A 21230-nucleotide genomic window follows, 5' to 3' on the forward strand; every position below is an offset into this window, starting at 1 on the left:
ATTGTAAATTTGCAATTTTACATTTACAGGGTAATTTAGACTCAAGCGTTAGGCATAGAATGAAAACAATGGGTGTTTGTGCAGATTTTACCAATAGTACTAATTTACTAACAGTCGCAATGACTAAAATGTTACAATTAAGAGTTAAAACCAGTTTAAATGTTGCCCCAAATAACCTATTCTTGTAAGCAAAGAGATTTCTCCACATACAAATAGTATTTTATACATGGAGACAAAAATAAGAAAAGTTAAGGTATGTTCGGACCATATGACTAACCGATCGCCTGGAAATCCTGCAGTTAAGCGCAAACAATTCCCTGTAATTTTTTCCTACCTTTCCAAGAACAATACAAAAGGGACTTCTATCAATCCCTAAATAAATTGAGTAGCTGTATGGAAAACTTAGAGGTAAACCTATGACATGTAAAATTTTAAATTCCTCGGTGAAGTATGTTTTTGTTCTACCAGGCGGAGACACCGAGAGCTATGATATCCATGGTGCGGTCTTAAAAGATGCAACAGTTTGTAGCCAGTAAGTCTTATTTTCAGATTCAGATCCGGTAGCTAACCTTATACAACGCCAAAACTCACCTTGGAGCTCCTCGACGCAGGCGTTAACCACACAGTTATGCTTAGATCCTGCGGGAATGTTTGGCTACGCTACCTCCACTGTACCCTATTACAATTGGGACCTAGTGGTAACCCGGAAACAATGATAGACTATATGAGAGATTTATTATAACATTTATAAGCATGTTCAACCCTACATCAGATAACGCATGGCAGGACACTTCAGAGCACATTCTTCGCCGGAAACACATTTTAAACTCTTAACTTCTACCCTTTAAAAAAAGTAAAAAAACAAAAACTCCACAGTAAAAGAAGTTGTATTTGGCGTTGCACCAGAAGCAAATACTATTCTGCTTTAGCCAGCGTTGGAACAGCACCAGCAGGCGATGCTTCAACCGTCCATCCGGCGGGCCTTTTGCCAATCACACAGCTTCCCATACTTTCAGATACATGCAATAAATGTTTCAATGGAAGACAGTTTCTAAGTGTCTTGAAATCCTACTCCAGAAGAAACACGCAGGTTATGAGCAATGTCTGGTCTCTAATAAATATTTTCAGATTATTCATGTACACTTCCACACAAAGAAGCCGATACACAACAAGTTTTGTACACCTACATTGATGCTCAAAAGGTGAAGTTTGTAAACACAAAAGGTCATTAGTGATTCACAGAATCTAGATCTATGGACATTTACTCCTGCGGATAAAACCTGGCTGTACAGGATCTGCAAGTTTGGAGTTTTTTCCGTACAAGGTGTTTGTAGGGTAGAGGTAGGCAGGGCTCGAGTCGGGGTACCACGCGGGTGGACGGCATACCCCCACTTATTTTACCCGGGGGACGCCATCCCCCCTGCCAAACAGCTGGACTTCACTCTTTGGCCTCTCTGGGACGAGGAGCTTGGCACCTTTCGTGATGTCACTTCCTGTTGTGACGTCACTTCCGGTGACAGCGTCCCCCCACTTCTTATTTTACGACTTGTGCCCTGGAGGTAGTTACCTGGTTGTTCTCAGCAGATGGCCAGGAGGGTTGTCATTGAGAAGGCAGTGAATGCCCACAGATACCCTGTTGTACCTGCTGCTCAGCCAGTGTGTGTGTGGTGTGGAATATTGGTGTGGATAACACTGTGGAATGTTGGATGAGTGATGCTGTGAGTTGCTGAGCAGCAGGAAGGCTGCTCCTGGTGGGGCTCTCTGTACCTTTTATCTTGAACCCACTATCTGCATAAACACCATCTTAAGTGACCCTGGAATTGTATTCTTGTTTCATTGCAACTTTTGGCAACGAGTGTGGGATACGATGTACCTTTCATCTTGAACCTACTATCTGAATAAATAGCATCTTAAGTTACCCTGGAATTGGATCCTCATTTCATTGCAACATACCCCCATTTAGTGTGTGGTCTAAATCTAAATAAAATACCATGAAGTGGCCTCTGCAGGAACCAAAGGCTCAAATTAAGCCCTGCACTTATGCCTCCATGAGATCCTGCAAAAACCACAGTTGATGGACAGAATGCAGAACAATGTCATACATTCACCCCAGTACAGAGATCTGGGCCTACATCCATCGTTTTTCTGCACTGCACACCACCCCAGTTCAGACATGGCCATATGCAAATCAGTCTGACCCTGTGCCTCATTGGAACAGTCCAGCCCGAACTGCCAAGCCATGCCTTCCCTGGACCGGAAACAAGCTTCCGAGGACCGGTTTCTGGCATTCCAGCCGTCTTCAGCCCGGCTTGCTTGAATCCAGTGGTGTGGAGAGCATGGGACTCACGTCTGAGCATACCCATCCCACTCGGGGTGACAAATGCAAAACCACAGTTGATGGACAGAATGCAGAACAATGTCATACATTCACCCCAGTACAGAGATCCTGGGTCCGAATCACAAAGGTAAACTAACACGTTTTTCCAAGTTTACGATTTTTCCTGCTCACCAAGGTATTTTGCGAGTAGTATCTTTGCCGTGTGGAATCTCTGCACTCACGGCGGACAAAAAGATTGGAATGTCCTATCTATCTATGTGTGGCGCCTCCACCATGAGTGAGACTATGCAGACGAAAAAATACTACTTGTAAAATACCTTTTGTAAATAGGAAAACATCGTAAACTCACACAAAAGCCTGTTTTCCCTTTTTGAATCAGACCCTTTGTCTTCAATTGTCCACAGTGCATCACCCCATAGTGTGTTATGCAATATTGTATACGTTGGTAGGCAGAAAATTTACATTTTCTGCCAGGGTGGTTTCAGAGTGATGGGAGTTATTTTACATATGTGATTTGCAAGGTTATTCCAGTCAGCCTTTAGATGTCTGTAAGAACATACATGTATAGTGCAGTCCTGTCCTGTGGAAGGGAGCCGGTGTTTTTTGTTCCGGTCGTGAAACAGTACACATGAAACTCGAATTTACACGCCTGGATAGCACTCCTTTTTTTATTTCATACGCTGTTGGGTGTGTTGCTGCTGCTGCGCCGCTCCTTAAGGGACTCCAAGCCCCACAAGCCATCTGCCTCCCAGAAGGGAGGAGTCACCATCCTGCTTAAAAACACTAAAGTCATCCCACGGTGCAGGACGCTTTTGGATGTGTTGGATGTGTTGTTGCAGCCGTGCCGTGCCGCTCCTGAGGGGACTTCAAACCCCACAAGCCATCTGCCTCCTAGGAAGGAGGAGTCACCATCGTGCTTAAAAGCGCTAAAGTCATCCCATGGTGCGGGACGCTGTTGGGTGTGTTGCTTCTGATGTGCCACTCCTGAGGGGACTTTAAGCCCCACAAGCCTTCTGCCTCCCAGGAGGGAGGAGTCACCATCACGCTTAAAAGCGATAAAGTCTTCCCGCGGCATGGGATGCTGTTGGGTGTGTTGCTGCTGCCGCTCCTGAGGGGACTTTAAAGCCCCACAAGCCATCTACCTCCCAGGAGGGAGGAGTCACTATCGCGTTTAAAAGTTCTAAAGACACCCGCAACACGGGACACGTGCGGGCCGCGCCCAGGCCAAACCTAGGCCAAGGGCTGGAGGAAAAAGGAAGTCTGTTGATAAAGAGGGGGATGGGAAGAGTGAAGGTCCACGCAGGAAAGTTAGCAAATACAAAGCGACCCGAAAACTCAGTGCTTACCAATTGTGTTCTTAACTGTATTGATGATCTTCTGGTAGAAAGCCATGATATATTAGACCCGGTTCTAATTCCAGCTGTCTCAGATACTCAGCATCTACCTAGCGTTTCCAACCCTCCCCTCTCCCCAGCCTTACTTCTAACCTGATTAAAAGAATCCCGTCCATTTTTTTTAAGCACATTACTCGTAGCGCAACGTCAATGGCATCGGTGCTAGATAATTGCCCCCGTCTTGATTCAGCAAAAGCCATTAGTGATAAAGGGTTATCGTTTTCACCCAATGAGGTGACAGATAAAAGCTCAAGGGAAGACCGTATAGATGTAGCAGAGATGGCCAATAGTGGTTCAAGCAATACCATCTTTAACGTTTCTACTACTAACTGTTATTCTCTGCTATAAGGTCTATCTGAAAGCCCAACAAGAGGTCAGGAAGAAGGTAGGATACCCTCACTGGTATCCCAAGTTACAGTACATCTGGTCCCTGCGATAGAGGCTCAAGACAAGAGAGGGGAGGGAGTTTTAACTGAGGTTCCATCAGTAGGACTGGAAACACATTGGATCATCTCTGATTTTAGGGATAAAGTTACCCTAGCCAACTTACTTGTAGCACTTACCAAACAAGTTAAGACACTGATGGCCAAAGAACAACTTAGAGAAGCCTCTCACACCAAGCCATCGAGCCCTCAACGCAGACCGGATACTTTGCAAGGTACCAATGTTCCACCTAAACTTTCTTATAACTCAGCACCTCCTGCCCTCTTATGTCCATACAAACGTGGCACTCAAGACAAGTAGAGGCAAAGGTTCGGAAGCCAGCAGGATCAAATGAAACTCAGTCAGCTGAGTTAGAGTATCCTCACAGCCCAGGGTATGATCGACACCGACCTCTCTCTAAAAGTATTTTCTTGATCAATGTACCAAAAGTTCCACCATCCCTAGCTAAATACGGAGACAAACATTCTTTGATTAACAAAGCAATAAATTGGACCCGGAAAACAAGAGAGTGTAGGTTGGTAATTAGAGAAGGCATCTCCTGGGCAAGACGGCTAAATTTTAACACCTCACCGACCGATTCAATTGAATTACATCTGAAAGATGAGACCCTGGTTTTTATAGCATTGGAGGTAAGATCATGCCCACCCACTTCCACTAACATACAGATGAAGTATAACCCCCCCCGCCATGTTCTAGACTCAAGCAAATAGAAGGCATGACACCCAGTAGGGGATGGATTTACCTTTGGTCCTAATTGATTGACAGGTGGAGACCGGTCTTTGAAACCCCCTCCATTTTGTGCCACTCAACCAATATATTGCCATATTTCATTGAGTGCAATCAGGCCGGGCCCCGACATAGTGTCTTGCCACTGAAGCTCAAGCTAACCACCAGGGAGCTGCCAGATTCTTGGTCAGCTAATATCAGCATTACTCCACTGCTAAGTTTAAGCCAGAAAGTATGCTCTACCCCACCACGGATGTTCAATATAATGGAGGATTTCCAGGCAACTCGAACCGGCCCAGTAGAATCGATGTCTAAACTCTGTATACTTACATGGAATGTGGCAGGTTTAAGATCTAAGGTGGAACTCCCCCACTGGGTACAGTACATTTTGATATCTGCATCCTGCAAGAAACGTGGGCAAGTGCACCGATCTTTATCCCGGGTTATGTTACGGTAAGCTGCCCAGCTTTGAAAAGTAGACTGGGGCGGCTGCTTGGGGGACTGCTGATCTGGATAAAGATCAAATTACAATGCCCCATCAGAGTGATCAAGACCAATAGCCCGGATATACTTGCGATCAACCTGAGGGGCAAGAACGGCAAGGGGCTGGACATTTATGACGTTGATGCCCATGGCACCAAAGAGGGCTCAATATCACCAACCATACAGGCCTTGGAAGATTGCCTTGAAGAAAGAGAGTCCTTATCAGCTTTACTGAAAGCAGGAGACTTTAATACTACGTTTGAACCACTGGGTATAGATGATCCTACAGACACCAACATGGTAGATGAGATGTGGCATGTTCCTCTACTTGATCTTCAACCAATCAAAAAATGGACCCAAACTACCCTACAGCTTCAAGTCCTCACTCTTGAGTACGGTCTCCGGGCAGCCAATGGCCGCACCGTATCTGATAGGAAGGGGGCAAATACATTCAATAGAACGGACAATGTGAGTCATACTACTGATCTGAGACTGTGGCCTGATGTATTGGATATGATTGTTGGAGAAACCACAGATAGCGATCATAACCCCCTTGCCCTTACAATGAACAGTAGTTGGGTGGAGAACTCGTGCTCTATTGCTGCGAAGCTTGCAACTAAGGAGGTATGCCCCACAAATAACAATAGGCGTCTTAAGTGGGCATGAGTAGCTATTGATGAACGTAAGCTGGAAGCTATTAATCAAGCACTTTTGAACAGTATTAACATTCTTAGTGATCTACTACTGAAACAAGATGAGCTTTCAGCAATAAGGACCACCCACAGTCCTTGTTTTCTGAGCTTCTTCTCATTTTATTCTTCCAATGTCTCCCGGCAGGAAGATAACAGACAATAATCACTTCTCCTATTTCACCACAAAATGTAAAAAGCTGCAGCTTGAGCTGGCAGCCGTGATAAGAGCAATTCAAGTAGAGGGATACGACTGGTGAGGAAATAATACAAACAAGCTCATGCCTAAGCAAAAAGGAGTGGACTGAAAACTGCTGGGTTAAAATTCGTGAAGCCTGTCAAAGGAAAGATTCCCAGCTCTTCTGGCTGCTTCTTACGAGGGGCTTTGCTGAAAAATCTAAACCACCTACAAGTAATATTTGAAGCTGCGTGGTACAAACATTTTTTTTTCTTAACCCCCCCCAAACTCCCCCCCCCCCCAACAACGTGACTGGTTCCCAGGTCTACATGGTCCCTAACTCGCTCGCTACGTGATGCATCTATCCATGTGAAGTACCGCTATATGAGCGCTCACCCCAAAATCCCCTAAGTGTACTCTTCCCTACCTGTCCGCTACACAGTGTCCCTGGTCGGCCCTACAGCCAAGGCATTCGGGTGCTTCCCAAAATGTATGTGCGTAGAAACTTGATGTGCGTAACACTAGTCTGCCTCCGCCTGTCCAGAAGGTTGGGTATCAGCAGTGTCCTCTCTGGTGCGTCTAAAGGTATTGTATAGCCCCCAGAAGTTCTTTGGGCAGCTCGAGGGGGGGAGTAGCTTGCTGTAATGTTCCGCCTGTGTGCAGCAATACAGCATGTCGCTAGCCCACAGTTTCTTCGTCGGGGAGGGACCCCTCATCCAGCAGCGTGCTACAGCGCGTCGGGCCACCAACAAGCCCATGTAAGCCAAGCGTCGCATTGCCATTCATAAGACCCTAGAGTGTCCCAGCAACGCAAGGGCCGGGTCCATGGGCAGTTCATAGTCGAGTATTTCCCCCAATTCTGCCATTACCGCTTCCCAGAACTCGTATATCCTGGAGCAACCCCACGCCAGATGGAAAAAGTCCGCGATGGGCGCGTGACACCTCTCACACTCAGGAGATTGTCTGAGACCATATCGGTGCAACCGTTCTGGAGTGTAATACACTCTCTGCAGAAATTTAAAATTGATCAGGCGGTGCCTCCCATTTAAGGACACCCTCCTGGTGCTCGTACAGCAGTACTTCCACATGGAGTCATCTATGTCGATCTGTAGATCCCTCTGCCATGCCAGCCTGGCCTTCGAGGGTTATTGGGCCCTGTGGGAGGCGATAGCCTTGTATAGATGAGTCGTCATTTTGCGTGGTTGCTCAGTTTGTATAACATAGGTAAGTTCTCTAAGCTCCGGTGACTCCTCCATATCCGAGCCTAGGGCGTCCCTCAGAGCGCACCGGATTCTATGAAACTGGAACCTCTGTAGCTGCGAAGAGGCCTCCGTTGCCTGTGTCACCTGTTCCCAAGTTCTCACGCCCCATCCGTAAACAACTCACCGGCGGTCTTTATTCCCAGTTTATGCAGAGACTGTACTACGCTCTTCTCCGCCATCAGCGGTAGCCACAGCAGCCATTCTACGGCCATCAGGGGGGAGTATATCAAGTTGCCTCCCCTTGCCCTCAGCAACGAGTACCACGCATGTTTGGTAGCTGTAATGGAGTCCAACACTCCTATCCGGTGGTCCTCAGGGGTACATATTGTGGCCGGAAGTGGCAGGGGGTCAGCGAACAGCCGTTCCATCCTCACATGTGGAATGGTTTCTGCACCGTGTAGCCATGTATGCAGGTGGGCGGCCTGTGCCACCCTATAATAGCGCTCCAGATCCGGGGCACCCAGGCCTCCCAGTTCGTACGGGAGCATAATGGTGTTCCATCGTACCCTCAGTTGTTTCCCGCCCCAGGCTAGACGCACCATAAGGCTCGTCAGGTTTCTGAAGAAGGCCCTCGACAGTATGATGGGTAAGGTATTAAATAGAAACAGAAACCAGGGTAGCACCACCATCTTCATGATGGCAATACGTCCCGTCAATGATAGCGGGTGTCTACACCACTTCTCGACGTCTTCCTCGCACTTGCTAAAGGCAACACCATAGTTCTCGCGGAACAGCACTTCTGAGTCAGAATGGACCATTATTCCCAGGTAACGTACCGGATCTGTGGACCAATGCAGCGGGTACTCCATCTCGAATCGGTGTGTCACCGGAGTTAGTGGGAACACCACCGACTTGTTCCAGTTGATCTTAAGTCTGGAAAGTGCCCCGAAGCGGACCACCTCCCGCAGCACTGGAGCCAGGTTAGCCTCAGGGTTGCGAACATAGAGAAGAGTATCGTCAGCATAGGTTGAGATTACGATTTTATATGTTGGGAAGCTAACTCCCCGATGCCAGTGGTACTCCCGAAGCGCACAGGCCAGTGGCTCTGTGACCAGTGCATACAGCAATGGAGAAAGAGGGCAGCCCTGCCTGGTTCCCCTGCTAATGTCAAATGGGTCGGATACGCGTTCACCTAGACGAAGTCTGGCCATCGGTTTCCAGTATAAAGCTCCGATCATTTGCAAGAACGGTTCCCCAAGGCCGAACCGTCGCAGAACCCTCAGCATAAAAGGCCACTCCACGGAGTCAAAGGCCTTCTCCATGTCCAAAAAGATGGCGACAGCTTTCGAGTCCTGTCTGACGTGCTGGGCGGTCCCCAATACCGTGCGGATGTTGTAGGCGAGGTTCCTACCAGGCATAAAGCCGGATTGCTCCGGAGCCACTATTTCCGGAGCTATTAGAGCAAGTCTCGTAGCTAGAACCTTAGCGTACAGCTTCGCATCGACATTCAGCAGCGATAGTGGCATATACGAGCTGCAAGCACTAGGGGGCCTGCCAGGTTTAAGAATGGTGACTATTAAGGCCTCTCTCATAGACGGTGGCATGTATCCTTCCTCGCACACCTCATCAAAGAGGGAGGAGAGATGCGGTATTAATTTATCTTTGAACGCCTTGTAGAACCCCACTGTTAGGCCATCCGCCTCAGGGACGCTGTGGTCTCGCATGCTAGCTAACGCTTCCGATATTTCGTCTGCCTGTATGGGGGACATTAGAGAATTCCCGATCCGATTGTGACAAGAATGGCATTTGTATATGTTCTAGGTAATCATCCATGTCCGACTCCAGGTTACCGGTCCTAGAAGTATACAGATCCGAGTAGAAGTCTCTGAACTCACTCATGATCTCATCATCCGACGTGAGAACTGCCCCCGCAGCCGTGACAAGTTCTGTTATTTTCGGGGACCGTTTGCTGTTGCGCAGCAGTCTAGCCAGGAGTGAACTTGGACGCTCGCTTTCCCCATAAGTTCTTGCTGTAGCGTATTTACACATATGGCAAACCTCCCTGTCTGCCTCCTTGTTGAAGTTTGAGACCAGGGCTCTGATCTGGACCTCTATAGAGGGGTCCGAGTCAGACAGTTGACGCTTCTCCAGATCTAATAGTTGTGACTCCAGGTAACTCAAGCATTGGCGTATAGCCTTTAGAACGCTGGAATGTTTGACCATTGCTACCCTACGTATGAAAACTTTAAACGCTTCCCACACTGTTTGAAATCTATTGACTGAGCCAATATTTTTCTCAAAGAAAATATTGATTTCCTCTGCCAGTTCCCCTCTAAAGGCGTCGTCAAGCAATGAGTGCGGGGGGAAGCGCCAAGTGAAGGGAGGGATCCTACGTATTGGTGTCTCCAAGACCAGCAGTATCGGTGAATGATCAGAGAGAGTACGTGCTAAAACCGTGCAGGACAATATGTGACCATAGACTGAATAGGAGGCTAGCCAATAATCAATCCTAGTGTGAATGTCGTGGTATGCCGAATAGTGCATTTCTCTCTCTCCACACATCTACCAAATCCAACGACAGTAGTTCGACCTGAAGCGTCACAGCTGCCGCGGGCGGTCTACGCTGTGGACCCGCAGATCTATCAAGTTCCGGGTCCATCACAAGGTTGAAGTCGCCTCCCCAAATCATTTGCGTGTTAGAGTACTCTCTGCAGCATTGCGCTAGCTTTTCATAGAACTCTGGAGAGTCATAGTTTGGACCATAAACATTAACTACTATTAAATCGTGACCTTTCCCAGTACATCGAGATATGAGATATCTGCCCTCCGGGTCCGCTAATACTAATCTCAGCTCCAACTTTGCCCTCGGGTTAACCCATGTCAGGACTCCCCCGGAATGTGTGGTGAAACCCGATGCCGTGATATTGCCTGCCAAGCTCTTATGGTCAAGTCAAGTCAAGTCAAATGATTTATATAGCGCACTACATACCCAGAGGGTCTCAAGGCGCTTGAAGAAGGGTGGGGGAATTACTTGTCGAATATCTAAGTTTTAAGTTGCTTTCTGAATGCTAGGTGGTTCTGAGTGAGGCGAATGTGAGTGGGAAGTGAGTTCCAGGTTTTAGCTGCCAGGTAGGAGAAGGATCTACCTCCCATGGTGGTTTTGTTGATGCGAGGTACAGTAGCAAGGGCTTGGTTGGAGGATCGTAGCTGGCGGGAGGGGGTGTAGAAGGAGAGTCGTGTGTTAAGGCAATCGGGTCCAAGTTCGTAGAGTGCTTTGTGAGCGTGGGTTAGGAGGCGGAAAATAATCCTTTTATTGACGGGGAGCCAGTGGAGGTTTTTCAGGTGACCAGAGATGTGGTCTACGCGGGATGTCTAGTATGAGTCTGGCTGAAGCGTTCTGAATGCGTTGGAGTTTTTTCTGGAGTTTTGCGGTGGTACCGGCGTATAGGGTGTTTCCGTAGTCCAGGCGGCTCGTGACCAGAGCGTGGGTGACAGTTTTTCTAGTTTCGGTGGGGATCCAGCGAAATGTTTTTTTGAGCATGCGAAGAATATTGAAGCAGGAGGATGAAACGGCGTTGACTTGTCTGTACATGGAGAGTGAAGAATCCAGGATGACGCCCAGGTTCCGTGCGTGGTCCGTCGGGATGGGTGCTTTTCCAAGGGCCTCTGGCCACCAAGAGTCTTCCCAGGCGGAGGGGGAGGTACCTAGGATAAGGACTTCTGTTTTGTCTGAGTTCAGTTTTAGTTGGCTGTGCTTCATCCACTCGGCTACTTCTTTCATTCCTTCATGTAGGTTGGTTTTGGCCGTGTTCGGGTCTTTGGTGAGTGATAGGATCAGTTGAGTGTCATCAGCGTATGAGATGATGTTGAGGTTGTGTTGGCGTGCGATGACCGCGAGGGGGCTCATGTATACGTTGAAGAGGGTGGGGCTGAGTGAAGATCCTTGTGGCACGCCGCAGATGACTTCAGTGGCTTCAGACTTGAATGGTGGGAGACGGACTCTTTGGGTTCTTCCGGTGAGGAACGAGGTGATCCAATCCAGTGCTTTTCCTTGGATTCCGATGTTTCTGAGGCGCTGTAATAGGGTGCTATGACAGACTGTGTCGAAGGCTGCGGAGAGGTCGAGGAGGATGAGGGCGACTGTGTCTCCATTGTCCAGTAGAGTTCGAATGTCGTCTGTGGCTGCGATGAGGGCGGTCTCAGTGCTGTGTTTGGCTCGGAAGCCGGACTGTGAGGAGTCGAGGGATTTGTTGGTTTCGAGGAATGCGGCGAGCTGGTTGTTGACAGCTTTCTCGATGACTTTGGCCGGGAATGGAAGGAGCGAGATGGGGCGGTAGTTTTTGAGTTCGGTGGCGTCAGCTGTGGGTTTTTTCAGAAGGGCGCTGAGTTCGGCATGTTTCCAGCTTTCCGGGAAGGTGGCGGAGTTGAAGGAGCAGTTGATGACGTCTCGGAGGTGTGGTGCTATGATGGAGTCTGCTTTGTTGAAGATGTGGTGAGGGCATGGGTCTGTGGGGGATCCTGAGTGGATGGAGTTCATCAGGCGGATGGTGTCCTCAGTGGAGATTGGGTTCCAGTCATTAAGGATGTTCAAGGGGGGTGAAGGTCCTGCAGAGGGTTGGGTGGGTTGGTCTCCGGGTCGGTTGTCGAAGCTGTTGTGGATGTCTGCGATTTTGTTGTGGAAAAATGAAGCTAGGGAGTTGCAGAGGGCTTGAGAGGGGGTGATGTCGTTGGAGTTGGCTGAGGGGTTGGTAAACTCTTTGACGATGTTGAATAATTCCTTGCTGTTGTGGGCGTTGTTATCTAGTCGGTCTTTGAGTGCGGCTTTCTTGGCAGACCGGATTAGTTGGTGGTGTGTGCGGGTGGCATTTTTGAAGGCGTCCCTGGTGCTGGTGTTTGGGTCTTTTTTCCAGGCCTTTTCGAGGGAGCGACAGAGTTTCTTAGATTTCTTAAGATCGTCGATGAACCAGGAGGCATTCTTGCTGCCTAGCTTGATTTGGCGTTTTTTCAACGGTGCTAGGACGTCGGCGCTGTTGGATAGCCATTGGGTGAGGTTAATGGCTGCTTGGTTGGGGTTTGAGGAGTGGACAGGGGGGTTTTGAAGAAGCGATGAGGAGATGTGGTCGATGGTGATTTTGTTCCAGTTTCTTCGCAGAGTAGGTTGAGGATGGTAGTGAGTTGTGGTCTTATTGTAGCTAAAGTGAACGCAGCTGTGGTCCGTCCAATGTAGAGTTGTGGTGTGACTGAAGGAGACATGTTTGCTGGAGGTGAAGATAGGGTCGAGTATGTGACCTGCGATGTGGGTGGGGGTAGTGACAAGTTGTTTGAGTCCGAGGTTGGCGAGATTATCCAGAAGGGTGGTGGCGTTGCTGTCATTGCTCTTTTCCAGGTGAAAGTTGAGGTCTCCCAGTAGAATGTATTCCTCGGAGGGGAGGGCGTGTGGGGTGATAAAATCAGTGATGTCTTCAGTGAATTGTGCACGGGGTCCTGGTGGTCGGTAGAGGAGGGTGCCTCTGAGTGTGGTCTTGGGATCGGTGTGGATCTGGAAGTGAAGGTGTTCGGCGCTGGTAAGGTTGACGTCTGAGCTGGTTGAGATGCGGATGGAGTTCTTATGGACGATAGCGATGCCTCCTCCTGTTTGGTCGGTGCGGTCATTACGGATGATCTTGTAGCCTTCCGGGATGGCAATGGTGATGTCTGGGGCAGAAGAGGCGTTCATCCATGTTTCTGTTAGGAAGGCGACGTCCGGAGAGATGGTGTCTAGTAGATTCCAAAGGTCGATGGCGTGTCTGTGGACCGAGCGGGTGTTGAGCAGGATGCATTTTAGGTGGTTGGTGTCAGATCTCTGTTTGGTGTTAGTGGGTGAAGAGTTGGTCTTGGTGCCGTCATACTTGCAGGAGTTGCAGGAGAAGGGTCCATGGGTGTGTCTAGGAGCGGCTTGGACGCAGTTGGGGAGACGGCCGGGGTTTAGGGCTAAGAGGGTGGTGGCGTCGTTTGTAATCCGGATGGGGTAGGTGGTACAAGGGCCAGGGGGTCTGGCGCTGGGCGCGGTCCAGGGGCGGACGGGCGTAGACGGGCTTACCTTTGGCGCACCTTCGGCGCGCATGGGGCGCGACCGCTGCGCGTGAACGCTGCGCGCAAGAGCATCTGTCATAAGTGGGAGGGGCGAGGGAGGAGCAGCTGGGAGGCGGGTGCGTGGTGGAGGGGGCGGGCTCTGGGCAACAACAACAACAACAGCAATGGCGGCTGGGGCGGAAGCGCCGACCGGGTCGGGTGAAACCGACCAAATAACTACGCGGGGCAGCCACACAAATGCCAATGCAGGGAGCAAAAATAAACAGACAATGAAGCAATTAACAACAAACATGGGCACACGATCGCAAGGCAGCTAATGCAGGGGTATAAACAAACAGATAAAGAATGCAGCAATTAACAACAAACACGGGCACACGATCTCAAGGCAGCTAATGCAGGGGTATAAACAAACAGATAAATAATGCAGCAATTAACAACACGATCTCAAGGCAGGACAATACAGGTGAAAAATACACAAATAATGCAGCGAATGACAATTTCTGTGGTTAGCAGCGGATCTGCGCAAACGATACCCAGCTTGAGGCAGGAGAGAGCAGGGGCAGGAGGGAGCGACCGTAACTGACGAAGTCAGGACGGTCATTGCGCTAGTAACAGGGAGATGTGTTTCCTGTATGAGGGCTAAGTCAATGTGGTGTCTCTGCAAATAGTGTACCACTTTCCGCAATTTCCTGTGATCATTCAACCCACGTACATTCCAGGTTATGGCCCTGAGGGTCACCATAGTGTCTACAGTGTGCTCTCCAGCAGTACCAGACATCTGAGCCATTGGAGTAGGCTGTAGTAGCGAGTTGTTATGATATAACTTTTGTACTTTTTGCCCACTCGAGGAACCAGCAACCAGTCAATCAACTTAAACACCCATTCTCCAGATCTCCACCCCCCCTCCCACAGCAGACCCACCCCAACCTGGTCCGACAGCAGCCTATCACCCACCCCACACCCCAGTAACACCACCCCAACTCTAAACAACAACCACAGAAGTGTGCTTAACGCGCGGGGGCCTAGGTAGCCTGGAGTCATAGTCTCTACCTAAGTCTCAGAACACTTGTGTAGCCCTCCACCCGCTCCCGCCATGCACAGTAACTGTAAATAGAGCAACATGTTCTCAACCACAATATTGTCTATTGTATGCGCCTCCTCTGCAATCTGCGCGCACATCACTGCCTGATTAATGTCCCCAGGTCTGGGTGAATCATCGCATAAGCCCAGAAATGAAACTCGTGTGATAGAGTGTAGTAAGAGCGGGAATCAGCTGTGTGCAGTTATGCAACCAGATCATTTGACATCGCCATGCATTCCTCGCCTCCCAAACCACTTATCTGAATAGTCAGTAGTCTTCCGAAGTCGGGACGGCTGTCCCCCTCGTGTCTCCGGGGGGAGCTTTCAAGAGTCTCCCCGGAACATCACGGCGCATTGCGGTGAAAGAAAAAATCAGTCCTGGTCGTCCAGTCGACTATCACTCCCCTCATACTCAGGATTTCCCTCTTTGTTCGCTGTCTGCTCCTTCGACCAATGCTTCATCGCTTGCTGTAGTGCTTTGGGATCCGTGAAGATATGTGAATGACCTCCTCTGTTGACTCGCAGCTTGGCCGGGTATAGCAAGGCGGAATCCAGGCCCATCTCTCGGAGGCGCTTTTCGTGCGGAATGAATTGTTTACGCTCTTCCTGCACCTTCGCGGTGAAATCCGGATATAGCGATATAGTGGACCCTTCATACTGCAATTGTTGTTTTGATCTTGCCAATCTAAGCGCAGTATCTCTGTCCATATAGTTAAGTAGCTTCGCTATTATGGGGCGAGGAGGCGTGCCAGGCTGCGGGCGCAGGGCCAACGACCTGTGTGCTCTCTCCACCGTGAACATGGCAGAGAAGACTCCGTCACCCAGAAGCTTCGTGAGCAGTTGTTCCACAAAACGCTCCATAGGGCTAGTTGATGTGCTTTCCGGAAGGCCCGTGATGCGTAGGTTGCACCGTCGAGAGCGCGCCTCCAAGTCCTCAGTCTTGTCCTGTAGGGACTGCATCAATCTCTCCATTCTTTTGTGCGCCGTGTCCAGGTCCGTTTGCGCCTCTTCGACGTCAGTCATCCTCCTTTCGGCCATATCGTGTCGCTCGGCATGTTTATCTAGCCGTTCCGCCATCCGGTCCATTCTGTACGACATAGCGTCCATTTTAGTGCCCAAGGCGGAGATGCTGGTCTGTATGCTTTGCTCCATGGAGAGCAGCATGACTTTAATGTCTGAGTCTGTGCCCCGAGCCTCCTCAGAGTGCGGCGCAGGGCCTTCTTCTGTTGTTGGACTCTGCTGTACTAATCGTTTCTGTGAAAAGGGCAGCTTGCTTTGCGTTTTATCGCCTTTGCCCATCTCGCCGCTGGTATTGCACTGTTCTTGCGAGGAAACGTTCGTTTCGCAAGGTAGGCCACGAAGCAAACAGCTGCTGGCCCTAGCACTTTGGCGTTTGTCGCTGCGTCTCAAGCTGTGTTAGAAAAGGAATCTCAGAGGGGGACAATGCCTGACCCGTCAAGCCCTCATGCAGCCACCGCGGGATCTCAGGAGCCAAGCGGGTCGTCAGCCCAGGGCAGCCATGGCGTGAGCCACGAATCAGGAGTAGTTTAGGCCGCTACACGGAAGATTCCTCAAATAGCAGCTCGACCCCAAGTGTGGTCTCAACCGGAGGGGGGGACTCGAGCACGGGCCCCTTTCCAATCGTCCCTGCGATGAACAGGCCAGGGGCACGCCGCGCTCCGGGCGCGATTCCGCCCTCCACTCCGAGAGCGCAATGTCTCACAGGTCCGCCTCCCCCAGTGGAAAATGGCGCGAAACTGCTCTGGCCAGGGGTTCGCCTCCTTACTTGAATTTACCCCGAATCAATGTAATCCAGGCCGGCATCTGCTGTGTTCGGTCCCCCAAGGCGTCCCCCGGGCTGCAGTGAGCAGACTGCACTGGTCCGACTTACTCACAGGAGTCAGGGCCAACCACCGCCCGCCGGCGAGTTGGGCAGGGAGTAGGAGCTGCGCCGGGGGGATCTGCGTCAATAGTCAATGGTGTGTGGTGCTCCCCCTGCCTGCCGGAGCACACTCAGCAAGTTCCGAGCTCCGGGGTAAGATGTCACTGGATGGCCGGCACAGAGCGCCATCCGCAGCCGCACGCCGTGCGGCGTTGCCCAGGCACCGGGCGCACTCGAGTCCGCTGCTTTCCGGCCCACCACCACGGGGCCGCCGCCGGAGCTCCGCGACGTCCAAACACCGCACACTCGCCGCCGCCGAGGCGTCCGCTCGATCTCCACGACCCAGGCAGTGCAGGGAAGCAGGAATCCGTCTTCAATAGTTGCTCTGCATGTATTTAGGAAGGATAATTAATAAGTGCATGGCGGAGCCGCGGGATCAGGCAGCCATCTCGCTTGCCGGCTAGCTCCGCCCCCGTGGTACGAACATTTCTCGGCATTTTATACAGGACAGGATCAGAAGTGGAAGATTTAGAAGGTCCCCTCATGGATCATAGAAGTAACCAACTTAGTATCAATATTTTCTCGTAAGCGGAGATAGCGCAAAGTATTTGCACTACAATTGATAACAAATCGTCTGGCCCTGATGGCATACCTGGAGATGTTTTCCTGAGCGACATCCCAAACTGGACTAACTATATTCTGACATTAGCAAATGGAATTGCCGCAGGGGCTCCGATACCGCCGTCCTGGAGGGGCGGCGAAGTTATCCCAGTATTTAAGAAGGGGGATTGTTCGCTACCCCCCAACTATAGGCCAATCAGCTTACTTGATGCCGCTCAGAAGGTTTTCTCCTGTGCTCTATTAAACAAAATCACAGATTTGATGGAGGAAAACAACATACTATCACCCTACCAAGCCCGGTTCAGGAAGAAAGTGAGCACCGTTGATCAAGTTTTTTGTTTTTCCATGCTGGCCTGGAAGACAGTTCTACTAGAACAGGGTAGTCTGTATACTGCCTTAATTGATCTAAAGTCAGCTTTTGATCTTATACCCAGGCCTAAACTATGGCAGGTTTTACATGATCAGGGGCTCCCACATGACATTTTGACTCTTCTTATACGGCTACATGAGGGAAACTATGCCATAGTGAGGTGGAGAGACCAAAGGCAGTTGACAGATCCAATCAAAGTTGCTAGAGGGTACGCAGGGTTGCGTCCTGGTGCCCACTATTTTTTCACTGTTCATAAACGGAGTGGTGAAGTACCTAGCTGAGGTTCAAGCGGAAGCCTCCAAATTGGGAGGAGTGAAAATTACAACCTTACTGTTTGCGGATGATACCCTCCTGGTCTCAAAAAACCCCAGTGGCCTTCAAAGGCTGCTTGATTGCTTTATGTCCTTCTGTAAATCAAGAGGATTAGAGATTAACTGCTCAAAAACAAAGCTCATGAGGTTAAATCCACATAAATCATTCAAGGGCAAACTATTGCTGGATGGGACCCCCCCCTAGAGAGAGTTGACACTTTCGATTACTTGGGCGTAACGTTTGAGGAGAAAATGTCCTGGAAACATCACATCTTGAAACAGTCCCTCCAGCAGAGGAAAACTACAGGGGCATTACTGAAGGAACACAGGGCTTCACAAACTATGACGATAGCTAGCAGCATTACTTTAAATCTATGATCAGAAAGTGGTAAGCTCTGCTCTTTACGGGGCTGAACTTTGGGGGTTTGATAACCTTGATGGTCTTCTCCGCACTAAAAATAAATTCCTGCGGTCACTTTGCACCCTCTTGCAGAGCACTCCAATGCTCCCTCTTTGACACGATATGGGTAGATCCACAATAGTGGACAAAGCCAGATTACACTCCATTCTTATTTGGTTACATCTGAAAAAAACACATGAGCTTATCCACTATGTGGCAACTTGAAGAAGCTTGTAGTGTAGACCGCTCGAATAAAATTGTGTGGTTTAGTAACATAAAAAAATTCCTCACTGCGGTTGGTTTGGGGAATCTGTGGGCTGAGTCTGATATTAGTTAGCTACCTAGTAGGGACTGCATCAAGACCTGCTATTGGAATTGGGTAGACCCGAGAAATTTATCACTAGCAGGTGGCCGCCATACAAAAGAAGTTCTTCAATTCAAGCTATTTAGTATGTATGAGCAGTATATGGAGGTAATCACCATCCCAAATGATAGAAAACTATACATACAGTTCAGATTTGCTCCCACTGAATTCATTTACAGCTGAATGGCAGCGGGGATCTGATGACACACTACGCTGCTGTCTCCATTGCTCAGGAGCTCATGAGACGATTAACCATGTTTTTGTGCATGCCCACTGTACAAATCCCCAAGGCTCAAGTGGTTAGCCCCCGTCTGTAGGTTGATGGGTACCCAATGCCATCAAGAGGCACTGCGTATTCTAAAAACAGACTCTAGGCCACTGTTTTGTGCAGTGGCCAAATGTCTGGGGAAAATGTGGCTTATAAGAAGACTCAGGGCCCGATGTAGGTAAATCCCATTTACCGATTTTGAAATACCGAATCCTACCGATTCGGTATTCAAAAATCGGTAAATGGGATGTAGGTCCCAACATCTGGATTCGTTACCGAATCCTTAACAATTCTTAAATTACCGATTTGGTAAATACCGAATCGGTAATGCCCATTCATTCCTATGGGCTTTGAAGCCCATAGGAATGATTAGGCATTACCGAATCGGTATTTACCAAATCGGTAATTTAAGAATTCACAAGGGTGCAGGGGGTGTCACTTTGACACCCTCTAGCACCCCCAAAACGGCCATGTGTGCAATGTGGCACACAGACATGCCCTAAGGGCACGTCTGTCTGTCACATGGCACATGTGTACATGCACAGATGTGCATGTACACAGGAATCGTTTTTTTACCATGGATTTGTATTCCATGGTAAAATACCGATTCTGTAAGCCATGTGCTGCCGGAACATAGGCTACCTACATTGCATTTTCGGTAATTTTACCGAATCGTTATCATTACCGAATCGGTAAATATTACCGACTCGGTAAATTTACCGATTCGGTAATGATAACGATTCGGTAAAATTACCGAAAATGTGCCCCTACATCTCCATAGCCCTTTACCGATCAGAAACGGCCGAAAATCGGTATTTTCGGCCGATTCCGATCGGTAAAGGGCTACCTACATCGGGCCCTAAGACTGAAGAAAGCCTAACCTACTTACTGTAGCTCTCTAACTTCATCCAGCCCTTTTAGTTTACAGATATAGTTAGAGCATGTTACACCATTATCACTAGTATCTGTAGTTTTTTTTATCTTGGCTGTGGTCTCGAAAGTAAATGTTCACAAATTGTACTACGGGCTCGAAATGCTATGGAAACGAAGCAGACTTTTTTATTATGTGTATATGCCCTATTTATTTGCGCATTTGTTTCCCCTTTATTAGGGTAAAACACTGTAAGCTGCATTTGTACTAGCTAAATAACAAGTATGTACAGTGGTATTCCTGTGTTATAAGCACTAGCTCTTTTCTTCTACAGCTTCCACTCTTATGTTTTATGTCTGAGATCACTGTTTGAAGCTCATTTTTGCGCTTAACTTTATCAATATGAAGCTTCTTTTTATTATGATATTTGTAAGCTTAGTCGACTCATCTAAAGGAGCTACTCAAATGAACCAAGGAAACTGCACCTATTAGACATTAGTTGCATGTTTTTAATAATTGTTTATTGCTAATGTATGTTTTTTATCGACAAGTTTAAATTTCTCTTTTCTCTTTTTAAACTCACAATGCTTTATCTATTTTTAACCTTCTTATGAAGATGTATTTATTGTCAGCTAATGTTGTATATAGTAACATATGTAATCATTGTAAGTGTTGGTGAATTTACTATCCTGTACCCATTATACTTCGAGGGTCAAATCGACCGAATAAAGTTTCTTGATTGACTGACATACAGGTGTAGCAGGAAGCAGAGGAATTCATGGACATGAAGAACATAAAAGTAAATGTGAAAATATGAGAGTTCAAAAATGGAGAAACACTGAATCTTAGATTACCCTTTAGCCTGGTAGGCCTTCAATGATGTAGAGAACAAGATTGGCCTGTATATGTACACGAAAGTGGCGGAGCAAAGATGGCATCAGAATAACAGCAAGTCTGCAGACCTCTAATGAATGGTCTCCTGGATGAAGGTATCTGAGAATGGCAAGTAAAAGACTACGGAGGCCTGTGAAGGACAGTGCGGCACCTGGCTACACGAGCAGAGCTGCGGCCACCTATGGTGCTTGCAGGTATTGTTAAGGCTGACGGCCCTAGAACTGAGTAGTAACCAAGCCTTGAGCAATCTGGAGCCTGCCTGGGATGATTATTGGTGGAAAACACGGTCGCCATATACAACTAATACACTGTAGGTACTCTTGAAAGACAACAGGGCCCAGGGTAGGGCGAAGACTTGAGTTTAGTTATTCATCTGATACGCGCACCATATGGCTAAACAATGGCCATTTTGTGAGGGTGTGGGAGCAACATTGTGCATACCTGTTTTCTACCTGTTAACCTAAGGAAATCAGCATTCGGAGATACTGAGGGCGCCAACGGTGCTTCGTTTTATGTGATGCTCTGGTGGCTCAGGAGCCTGCTCCGTATTTACCCGGCAGCACTGAGCCACTTTTTTTGCGTAATGCTGCTTTATAAATCTCGTTCCCTTTAAAGCAGTTTTCTGCATTAAAGGGGTGTGCAA

General features: G+C 48.7%; 1 protein-coding gene across 2 annotated transcripts in view; it reads right to left on the reverse strand.

Moving 5' to 3' along the window:
* Window positions 1–21230, reverse strand: part of TMOD1 (tropomodulin 1) — a 725670-nt gene that overhangs the window by 174952 nt on the left and 529488 nt on the right. The window lies entirely within an intron of this gene.

Source organism: Lissotriton vulgaris, chromosome 3_1 (assembly GCF_964263255.1).
Source record: "Lissotriton vulgaris chromosome 3_1, aLisVul1.2, whole genome shotgun sequence".
NCBI classification, from domain to species: domain Eukaryota; kingdom Metazoa; phylum Chordata; class Amphibia; order Caudata; family Salamandridae; genus Lissotriton; species Lissotriton vulgaris.